General features: G+C 38.9%; 1 pseudogene; it reads left to right on the top strand.

The window, feature by feature from the left end:
• LOC129622609 (antigen WC1.1-like) overlaps positions 1 to 12,077 on the top strand; it is a 70,562-nt pseudogene that overhangs the window by 33,856 nt on the left and 24,629 nt on the right.

Below are 12,077 nucleotides of genomic sequence, written 5' to 3'. Positions count from 1 at the left end.
GGGTGTGGCAACCCACTCCAGTATTCTTGCCTGGAGAATCAGCATGGACAGAGGAGCCTGGAGGGCTACAGTCCATAGGGTTGCAAAGAGTCAGACAAGACTGAGTGACTAAGCACAGCTCAGGGATAGATTTAGCGATAAAACATCTTACTTAACTCATTCTTACAGCAACACTTGGGTTAAAACAGAAATTGTGGTACTGTCAGAAGCAGAACTCTCCTTGGAGAAGGTGAACACTAAGATTATGATAACTTTACTACTGGGTCACAACTTTCATCTTAGGCTCCATCACTAGGTCATTATTTCCATTAACAGTTTCTTATTATTCAACCCTTCCAGACTTCTGATCATTGCTGTTTCTGCAGGAAATCACACCCAGGTGCTGCCGCAGTGCAACGACTCCATATCTGAACCAGCAGGCTCTACGGCCTCAGAGGAGAGCGTCCCCTACTGCTCAGGTAAGGGTCCCACAGGACAGAAGACCCTTCTCAACCCTTGGGGTCACCGCCCCATTGTCCCATTTCTCTCTCCTCAGACAGCAGACAGCTCCGCCTGGTGGACGGAGGAGGTCTCTGTGCCGGGAGAGTGGAGATCCTTGACCAGGGCTACTGGGGCACCATCAGTGATGACGGCTGGGAGGACCTGGACGATGCCCACGTGGTGTGCAGGCAGCTGGGCTGTGGAGAAGCCCTCAATGCCACGGGGTCTGCTCACTTTGGGGCAGGATCAGGGCCCATCTGGCTGGACGACCTGAACTGCATAGGAAAGGAGTCCCACGTGTGGAGGTGCCCTTCCAGGGAGTGGGGGCAGCACGACTGCAGACACAAGCAGGACGCGGGGGTCATCTGCTCAGGTCCGCGCTGCACACTGTCCACAGGCTGGGAGAGGGGTGGGGCCCTGGAGGACGGGGGTCTGAGCCCTGAGGGAGAGATGCTGAAAGGATCAGAGAAGGAGGCTTCCTTCCATGGAGCCTGTCTTTCCAGAAGATTCGAAGATGAGGTGCTTTCACTTCCTCCTGCAGCAGCTGAGGTTCTGGTCCTTTCGTTTCAGCAGTGTTTCCTGGCAGAGCCTTTTCTCACAGGTTTTCTTGAAAGCAGGGCTCTCTCTTGAGTTACATACAAAAAATTTAAACCCACAGTACTAGTTTTCATTTGCTTAGTTAACAACATACCAACTAGTGGTTTAAAACAATATGTGTTTATTGCCTTACTTCTGTAGCTTAGATGTCCAGCAGGGATCTCACTGGGCTGGGATCAAGGCTTTAGCAGTGCTGCATCACTTTTGCAGCTTTAGGGGCGAATCTGTTTCTTGTCTTTTCAAGCTTCTAGAAACTGCCTACATTCTTTGGTTCATAGCCCCCTTCATCCATTTTCAGATCAGCAATGCTGCCTGTCTTCAACCATTATCCGGAGTCACATCTCTCTCTCTAACCAGAGCTAAGAAAAGTATTCTACTTTTAAAGACAGTGGGTCTAAGGATGTGGTTAGACTCGGCTCACATTGTTAATACAATATTCTAGCTTAAACTCACCATCCCACGGTCCTTATCTTAATCACATTTGTAAATCCCTCTTGTCAGATATGGTAACAGATTCACAAGTTGCAGAGATTGGGATGTGGACATTCTGGGGTTAATTATTCTGCCTATCTCCCCAGTATCCACATCACATCACTTTGACATATTCTAAAGATTTTGTCAGGGAGCAGGATTCAGCTTCCCTCCCTCACTAGCACCTGCGAAGTTTGGTCTTCCTCTCAGTTCATTTCCACTACACCATTGTGGTAGAAATAGAAAGACAGACACAAATGGACAAAGTCAGTTAAAAGGGAGGCGATGTCAGTCTTGTCATCTAGTGGGTATCTCTTGAACAAGGTCAGAGATGAATGTTCACTATTTCTAGAAGAAAGGAAAACCTAGAACATCCAGGAAAGATTTTACTGTGTCCTGTCTCCTCCCCTTTCAACCTTAGAGTTCCTGGCCCTCAGGATGGTGAGCGAGGACCAGCAGTGTGCTGGGTGGCTGGAAGTTTTCTACAATGGGACCTGGGGCAGTGTCTGCCACAGCCCCATGGAAGACATCACTGTGTCCGTGATCTGCAGACAGCTTGGCTGTGGGGACAGTGGAACATTCAACTCCTCTGTTGGTCTCAGAGAAGGTTCTAGACCCCGGTGGGTGGATGGAATCCGCTGTCAGAAAACTGACACCTCTCTCTGGCAGTGTCCTTCTGACCCTTGGAATTACACTTCATGCTCTCCAAAGGAGGAAGCCTATATTTCGTGTGCAGGTAACTCACTGTCTGCTTCTGTGTGTCTGTCCCAATCCCTGTAGGATGCAGTGAGATTTGATATTTTAAAATCTAAGTGATATTTTAGTAATCTAAGTTTAATTTGGGTCCACAAAAATGACATTAAGTAAAAATGTTAGTCACTCAGTCATGTCTGACCCTTTGCGACTCCATGGACTGTATAGCCTGCCAAGTTCGTCTGTCCATGGAATTCTCCAGGCAAGAATACTGTTATGGGTTGCCATTCCCTTCTCCAGGGGATCATCCTGACCCCAGGTATCAAAATTGGTCTTCCACATTGCAGTCAGATTCTTTACCGTTTGAGCCACCAGAGAAACCTAAATGAGGTAAGGATGGAACTAATTTAATTCATATATTCCAACCTTGATTGTTAAAATTTCTGAGATGTAATTCTTGTAACATTGTACTAGTCCTAAGTGTACAACATAGTATTTACGTATTTGTACATATTGGTAAATAATCAACACATGTATAGTAATATTCATCACAACATGTAGTTACAATTTTTTTCTTATGATGAAAGCTTTAAGATGTATTTTCCTACCTACTCTCAAGTATAAAGTACAGGGTTAACTGTAGTCACCATGCTGTACATTACATCCTCATGACATTAATTTTAGACCTGGAAGTTTGTATTTTTTGGCTACCTTCACCCATCCCATTTTGACCACATTGACCCTCTGGAGACCACCAAACTGTTCTTTGCACCTCTGAACTCATTTTTCTGTTTTTTTTTTTTTTTTTTTAATAATGCACATGTAAATAAGACTAAATGGTATTTTTCTTTCTCTATCTGATTTAGTTCATTTAGCATAAGGCCCTCAAGTTCCATCCATATTGCAAATGGCAAGATTTTCTTCTTTTTTATGGCTGGATATATGTACATAGCAAATTTTATTTATCCATTCATCCATCAAAAAAGGCTTAATGTTGTTTGGCTATTTTAAATAATTCTGCAATGAACATTGGGTTGCACATATCTTTTTAAGTTAGTGTTTTTATTTTCTTCAGATAAATACCCCGAAGTGAAATTACTACCTCACATGGCAGTTTTATTTTTAGGTCTGAGTTTCTATTGAGGAACCTTAATACTGTTTTCCATGGTGGCTGCACCAACTTATCTTTCCCCCAACTGTGCACAAGCTTTCTCTTCTCACCACAGTCTCAAAAATTCTTGTTATTTCTTGTCTTTTTGATAAAAACAACTCTATGAGGTGATATCTCACTGTGGGTTTGATTTGCATTTTCCTGATGATTAGTAATGTTGCATATCTTTTCATGTACCTTTTCATGAACAACTGTATGTTTTCTTTGAAAAAATGTCTATTCAGGTCCTCTGCCCATTTGTAAATAAGACTGTATTCTTTTGCTATTGAGTTGTATGAGTTCTTTATGTATTCCACATATTAACCCATATCAGAAATGTATTTTGCAAATATTTTCTCTGATACTAAAGATTGTCTTTCCATTTTTTTAAAAAATATTTTTCACCACGATATCTTCGCCCTTTATTTATATATTTACCAACCTGCATGCCCTACTGGATCTTAGTTCCCCAAACAGAGAATTAATCTGGGCCATGGCAGTGACAGCACTGAGTCCTGACTACTGGACTGCCCGGCGAGTTCCTCGTGTTGCTGATGGTGTCCTTTGTTGTGCAGAAGTTTTTTAGTTTTATGTCATCCCACTTAGTTAGTTTTGCTCTTGTTGCCTAATGCAAAAAGCCACCACCAAAACTGATGTCTATAACTTTTTCTTCCAGGATTTTTATGGCTTCAGGACTTATGATTAAGTCTTTGATCCATTTTGAATTAATTTCTGTGAATGCTACGAGAGAGTGGTCCAGTTTTATTTTTTGCATGTAGCTGTCCAGCTTTCCCAACACCATTTATTGAAGAGAATGTCCTTTCGGCATTGCATATTCCTAGTTCCTCTGTCAAAAATTAATTAACTATATGTATTTGGGTTTATTTCTGGGCTCTCTATTCTATTCTGTTGATCTCTGCACCCATTTTTATACCAACACTATACTGTTTTGCTTAATACAGCTTTGAAATATAGTTTTAAATCAGGAAACATGGCACCTCCAATATTGTTCTTTCTCAAGATTGCTTTGGCTATTCAGGGTCCTTTGTGGTTCCATACAAATTTTAGGATTGTTTGTTCCATGTCTGTGAAAATTTCCTTTGGAATTTTGATAACAAAATCCACTATCTTTCATCAATGTCTTAGAGTTTCAGTGTACAGGACTATCACCTCTTTTAAGGTTAATTTGTTCCTAATAATTTATCAGTTTTTTGTTCAACTGTAAATAGAATTGTTTTCTTAATTTTTCCTTATGGCAATTTGTTATTAGCGTATAGAAATGCAACTGATTTTTGTATATGAATTTTATATCTTATGACTTCACTGGGTGTATTAGTTCTAACAAATTTTTGTGGGGGCTTTAGGGTTTTCTATATATAATATTATGAAATCTCCAAATAGCATCAGTTTTGCCTTTTCCTTTCAGATTTGTGTGTCCTTATTTTTTTTCCTTGCCGGATTGTTTTGGCTGGGAATACCAAACCTATGTTGAATAAAAGTGGTGATTAGGCATCTTTGTCTTGCATCTGATCTCAGAGAAAAAATATTCAGCTGTTTACTGTTGAGTATGAGGTTAGCTGTGAGTTTGACATATGGTCTTTATTATACTGAGATATAATCCCTCTGTATCTACTTTATAGAGGTTTTTAAAATCAGAAATGGATGTTAATATTTCCAACTGTTTTTTCTACATCTACTGAGAGGATATGATTTTCATTTTCATTTTGTTTACTTGGTGTATCACATTGATTAATCTGTGAATATTGAACCATCCTTGCATCCTTTGGAACAAATCTCACTTGATCATCGTGCATGATCCTTTGGATGCATTATTGAATTATGTTTTTTAATATTTTGTTGAGGATTTTTGTCCCTCTGTTTATCAGAGATATTTCTTGTCTGGTTTTGATATCAGAACCTTGTTGGCCTCGTAAAATGAGTTTGGCAGTGTTCTTTTCTTCTGCTTTTTGAAGAGTCTGAGAAGGTTCCACCACTTAATACCATTACACTGGGAGTTGGGATTTCAACAGCAAGTGCTGAATGAAGTAACTAAATATTGGGGGGTGACAGATATTCAAACCAAAGTGCTTATTCCCTGCAACATTTCTCTATCTCTCTCTTTCCTACATACACAAACACACACACCCCATTCAGATATATCTTGAATGATACGCTGGGTGTTGCCTGAGAGAATGTGGTGATAGATATTTCAAAAACATATACATATACCACTCCTTGACTCTCTTGCCTCATCTATTTGTCTTTTCCACTTGAAGGCTAAAGAAGCATTAAACTATTAAATCTTTTATTGATGACATTTTTCCTACAGTAAAGCACAAGAAAGTGGGAGGTGGTTAAGTCTCTGACTCTGAAAGTGAGTAACCACCTCGCAGAGATCCTGCTGTCACTTTCTCCAGGATCTCTGTATAGATTGGGTAGGAGGTTTGATAGGATGATGTGGAAAGAATACATTAATTCTGATATTTTTTAACAGGTACATTTTACACTTATGTATATTTCTTTCAGTTTCAGGCTTTTGTGCCCTTTTCTTGGTGTTTTGTTTGTAATTTCTATTTCCTCTGATTACTTAGCTTTCTCAGTATACCTATTTGAGTCTATTGCAAACAGTTTTACTTTCAGTTCAGTTTAGTCGCTCAGTCGTGTCCAACTCCTTGTAACCCCATGGACTGCAGCACACCAGGACTCCCTGTCCATCACCAACTCCCAGGGTTTGCTCAAACTCATGTCCACTGAATCAGTGATGTCATTCAATCATCTCATCCTCTGTTGTCCCCTTATCCTCCCCCTTTCAATTTTTCCCAACATCAGGGTTTTTACCAATGAGTCAGTTCTTCACATCAGGTGATCAAAGTATTGGAGTTTCAGCTTCAGCATCAGTCCTTCCAATGAATATTCAGGACTGATTTCCTTTAGGATGGACTGGTTTGAACTCCTTGCAGTCCAACGGACTCTCAAGAGCCTTCTCCAACACTACAGTTCAAAAGCATCAATTCTTTGGTGCTCAGCTTTCTTTATAGTCCAACTCTCACATCCATACATGACTACTGGAAAAACTATACTCTTGATTAGACGGACCTTTGTTGGCAAAGTAATGTCTCTGCTTTGTAATATGCTGTATAGGTTGGTCATAACTTTTCTTCCAAGGAGTAAGCATCTTATAATTTCATGGCTGCAGTCACCATCTGCAGTGATTTTGGAGCCCTCCAAAATAAAGTCTGTCACTGTTTCCATTGTTTCCCCATCTATTTCCCATGAAGTGATAGGACCAGATGCCATGATCTTCGTTTTCTGAATGTTGAGCTTTAAGCCAACTTTTTCACTCTCCTCTTTCACTTTTATCAAGAGGCTCTTTAGTTCTTCACTTTCTGCCATAAGGGTGGTGTCATCTGCATATCTGAGGTGATTGATATTTCTCCTGGCAATCTTGATTCCAGCTTATGCTTCTTCCAGCCCAGTGTTTTTCATGATGTACTCTGCATATGTTAAAAAAAAAAAAATAAGCAGGGTGACAATATATAGCCTTGACGTACTCCTTTTCCTATTTGGAACCAGTCTGTTGTTCCATGGCCAGTTCTAACTGTTGCTTCCTGACCTGCATACAAATTTCTCAAGAGGCAGGTCAGGTGGTCTGGTATTCCCATCTCTTGAAGAATTTTCCACAGTTTGTTGTGATCCACGCAGTCAAAGGCTTTGGCATAGTCAATAAAACAGAGACAGATGTTTTTCTGGAACTCTTTTGCTTTTTCGATGATCCAACAGATGTTGGAAATTTGATCTCTGGTTTCTCTGCTTTTTATAAAACCGGCTTGAACATCTGGAAGTTCATGGTTCATATACTGTCGAAGCTTAGCTTGGAGAATTTTCAGCATTACTTTGCTAGTGTGTGATATGAGTGCAATTGTGTGGTAGTTTAAACATTTGTAGACATTGCCTTTCTTTGGGATTGGAATGAAAACTGACCCTTTCCAGTCCTGTGGCCACTGCTGAGTTTTCAAATTTGCTGGCATATTGAGTGTAGCAGTTTCACAGCATCATCTTTTAGGATTTGAAATAGCTCAACTGGAATTCCATCACCTCCACTAGCTTTGTTCGTAGTGATGCTTCCTAAGGCCCACTTGACTTTGCATTCCAGGATGTCTGGCTCTAGGTGAGTGATCATACTATCATGATTATCTGGGTCATGAAGATCTTTTTTGTATATTTCTTCTGTGTATTCTTGCCACCTCTTCTTAATATCTTCTGCTTCTGTTAGGTCCATACCATTTCTGTCCTTTATTGAGCCCATCTTTGCATGAAACCTTCCCTTGGTATCTCTAATTTTCTTGAAGAGATCTCTAGTCTTTTGCATTCTATCGGTTTCCTCTATTTCTTTGCACTGGTCACTGAGGAGGGCTTCTTATCTTTCCTTGTTATTCTCTCCCTTCAGGGAACTTCCATAAGCCTCTTATCCTCCTCCATCAGAGGGCAGACAAACTGAAAACCACAATTACAGAAAAGTGACCAATCTGATCATATGGACCACACCTTGCCTAACTCAGTGAAACTATGAGCCATGCCAATTTGGCCACCCAAGATGGACGAGTCATGGTGGAGAGTCCTGACAAAATGTGGTCCACTGGAGAAGGGAATGGCAAACCACTTCAGAATTCCTGCCTTGAGAAGCCCATGAACAGTATGAAAAGACAAAAAGATAGGACACTGAAAGATGAACTCCCCAGTTTGGTAGGTGCCCAAATCGCTACCGGAGATCAGTGGAGCAATAACTCCAGAAAGAATGAAGAGCTGAAGTCAAGGCAAAGACAACACTCAGCTGTGGATGTGACTGGGGATAGAAGCAAAGTCCAATGCTGTGAAGAACAATATTGCATAGGAACCTGGAATGTTAGGTCCATGAATCAAGGCAAATTGCAAGTGGTCAAACAGGAGATGGCAAAAGTGAACGTAGACATTTTAGGAATCAGTGAACTAAAATGGACTGGAATGGGTGAATTTAACTCAAATGACCATTATATCTGCTACTGTGGGCAAGAATCCCTTAGAAAAAATGAAGTAGCCATCATAGCAAACAAATGAGTCCAAAATGCAGTACTTGGATGCAATCTCAAAAATGACAGAATGATCTCTGTTCATTTCCAAGGCAAACCATTCAATATCACAGTATTCCAAGTTTATGCAATGGCAACCCACTCCAGTACACTTGTCTGGAAAATCCCATGGATGGAGGAGCCTGGTAGGCTGCAGTCCATGGGGTCTCTGGGAGTTGGAGACGACTGAGTGACTTCACTTTCAGTTTTCACTTTCATGAATTGGAGAAGGAAATGGCAACCCACTCCAGTATTCTTGCCTGGAGAATTCCAGGGACAGGGGAGCCTGGTGGGCTGCCATCTATGGGGTCACACAGAGTCGGACACGACTGAAGCAACTTAGCAGAAGTAGTAGCATGCCCGAACCAGTAATGCTGAAGAAGCTGAGGTTGAAGCTATGAAGCTTCTATGAAAGCTTCTATGAAGACCTACAAGACCTTATAGAACTAACACCCCCAAAAGAAGTCCCTTTCATTATAGGGCACTGGAGGGCAAAAGTAGGAAGTCAAGAAACACCTGGAGTAACAGGCAAATTTGGCCTTGGAGTAAGGAATGAAGGCAGGGCAAAGGCTAACAGAGTTTTGCCAAGAGAATGCACTGGTCATAGCAAATACCCTCTTCCAGCAACACAAGAGAGGACTCTATACATGGACATCACCAGATGGTCAACACCAAAATCAGATTGATTATATATTCTTTGCAGCCAAAGATGGAGAAGCTCTATATGGTCAGCAAAAAGAAGACCAGGAGCTGATTGTGGCTCAGATCATGAACTCTTTATTGCCAAATTCAGACTTAAATTGAAGAAAGTAGGGAAAACCACTAGACCATTCAGGTATGACCTAAATAAAATCCCTTACGATTATACAGTGGAAGCGACAAATCGATTTAAGGCATTAGATCTGATAGACAGAGTGCCTGATGAACTATGGATGGAGGTTCATGACATTGTACAGGAGACATGGAGCAAGACCATCCCCAAGAAAAACAAATGCAAAAAAGCAAAATGACTGTCAAGGAGGCCTTACAAATAGTTGTGAAAAGAAGAGAAGCAAAAAGCAAAGGAGAAAAGGAAAGGCATACCCATTTGAATGCAGAGTTCCAATGAACAGCAAGGAGGGTTTTGCTTTACTCAGTAGCCATTTATCTATCTTTTTCTGAAGTCTACTTAGTAAATCTGTATATTCCCCTTAAGAGTTTCTTCTTACTACAGAAATATTCTCTTGTGCATATGTCATATTGAATAATAGATGAGAGTAGTTTAGAATCTATTTAACAATTTTCCACTGAAACCCGTGGAGGATTCATGTTGATGTATGGCAAAACCAAAACAATATTGTAAAGTAATTAGCCTCCAATTAAAAGAAATACATTTATATTAAACATTATGTAAATGAAATTTTAAATATAAATTTATTCTGTGTTTATGGACTAATTTTCTTTAATACACTTTATTTTCATAAACCATTATCATTAATTTATATTTGCTTCACTATTTTGTTGATCAGCATTGATTTAAAGAAAATGTATTTCACTGAACTTTATTCATCTGCTTATTTATTTAATAAACATTTAACAAGCACTTATCATGGTATTTAGAATATGTTCTCCGTCCATACTTGTTGAATGAGTGCATACAATGTGCAAACACTGTCCTAATAGAAGAAACACTGGGTAATTAAAGTATGCAAGGTCTTTCCTTCATTCAGGGGTGTGTTAGTGTGTGTGTGTGCCTTTATAGACACCTGTGTTTATATTTGTTATTGAATGTGGAGAGTGATTAATAAGTAAATTTTTATAGGTGTTTCAGATATCTTTCTCTATCTTTAATTTTTTTCTCTAGAATATTTTACAAATTTTCTTATTTATTTTTAGGAACTCTATAAACTAACATCATTTACCATTTTTATAACATTATTTGGAAATATTTCCCCATCTTTTGTGTATGATTTTAGGTTTGTATATGTGCATGGAAGGTTATGTGATCAAATTTATAACGTTTTAGTTTTTTGACTATGCCTTTAATGCAATGTTTCAAATGCCATTCTTCATCTCAAAATAACTTTTAATCAAGTTTATTTTCTACAAGTGATTTTATAATTCCACTAAGTAATGTTTAAAACCTTACTGCATATAAATTTATTTTATTGTGTATGATGGTGTAATATTGTCACCAGTTAGGAATTATATCTTAGATATGTGGTATTTTTACTTAAAATTTCAAAATAAAAGTATATTATTTCATGATCTCATGGGTTTGACACCAAAATAATAGGTAAAAATAGACACGTGAGAATATCTCAGATGGCTCAGTGGTAAAGAGTTCACCTGCCAGTGGAGGAGACACACAAGACATGGATTCAACGCCTGGGTCAGGAAGATACACTGGAGAAGGAAATGCAACTCACGCCAGTATTCTTGCCTGGGGAATCTCATGGACAGAGGAGCCTGGCAGGCTATACTCCATGGGGTTGCAATGAGTTGGACACGACTGAATGACTAAACACCAGCAGGACAGTAAAAGAAACAACAGTAGAGTGAAAAGGCACCTTACAGCAAATCATATAAGGGATTAATTTGCAAAATATATAAGAACACTACAGCTCAAGAGCAAAACAAAAGCAACAACAGCAAAACCTCTAATAAACTGATTAAAAAAATTAGTCAGGAACTAGCCATTTCTCCAAATAAGACATATGGATAGCTAACAGGTGTATGAAAATACACTGACATCTTTAATTATCAGAGAAATGTAAATGAAAACCACAATGAGATGTCATCTTACATCTGTCAAAATGGCTATAATTTAAAAAAAGACAAATGTTGACAAGGTTGTGGAGAAACTGGAACTCTTCTGGATATTTATCCACATTAAATGTGTATATTGCATCTCAAAACTATGACCAAAAAACCTGTATAATTTATAGTGATTTGCCTTTTCGTTCTGGTATTAAGTTTTTTCTCTCTGCTCTTGATTAGTATTGCTCAGTGTTGATCAGTTTTCAGTGAGCCATGTTTGAACAGCTTTCCTCTGTTGTCTTTGTCTTATGCTTACTTTCTTTTTTAGATTAACTTTATTTCTTTCTTTATTAATTCCAATCTTGTACATCCTTTAGGCTTTATGTCTCATATCCTAGCTTCTTAAATGAAAGCTTACATTTTTTCATTTTCTGTCTCTCCTCTTTTCTAAATCTAGGGTATAAATTTCCCTTAGACACTACTTTAGTTGCATTGGAAGAATTTAGTTACAGCATACCTTTGTTACCATTATTTCACAATATTTTCAAGTTTGAAAGTTATTTCCAGACCCAGGAATTCTTTGGAAGAATATTTCTTAATTTTCTCAGTAGGGATGGCTAAGTATATTTTCTTATTAATACTTAATTTCACTCTGTTCAAAGTAAATATTCTGTATAAATTCAATTCTCTGAAGGTTTTTGTTCTATCACATGATCATCAAAACATCTACTTCTGTTCTGTTGACTATGCCAAAGTCTTTGACTATGTGGATCACAACAAACTGTGGAAAATTCTTCAAGATATGGGAATACCAGGCCACCTGACCTACCTCTTGAGAAATC

Source organism: Bubalus kerabau, chromosome 1, assembly GCF_029407905.1.
Source record: "Bubalus kerabau isolate K-KA32 ecotype Philippines breed swamp buffalo chromosome 1, PCC_UOA_SB_1v2, whole genome shotgun sequence".
Lineage (NCBI taxonomy): Eukaryota > Metazoa > Chordata > Mammalia > Artiodactyla > Bovidae > Bubalus > Bubalus kerabau.
Note: the sequence above shows the minus strand (reverse complement) of the source record. Positions and strands in the feature narration are given on the sequence as shown.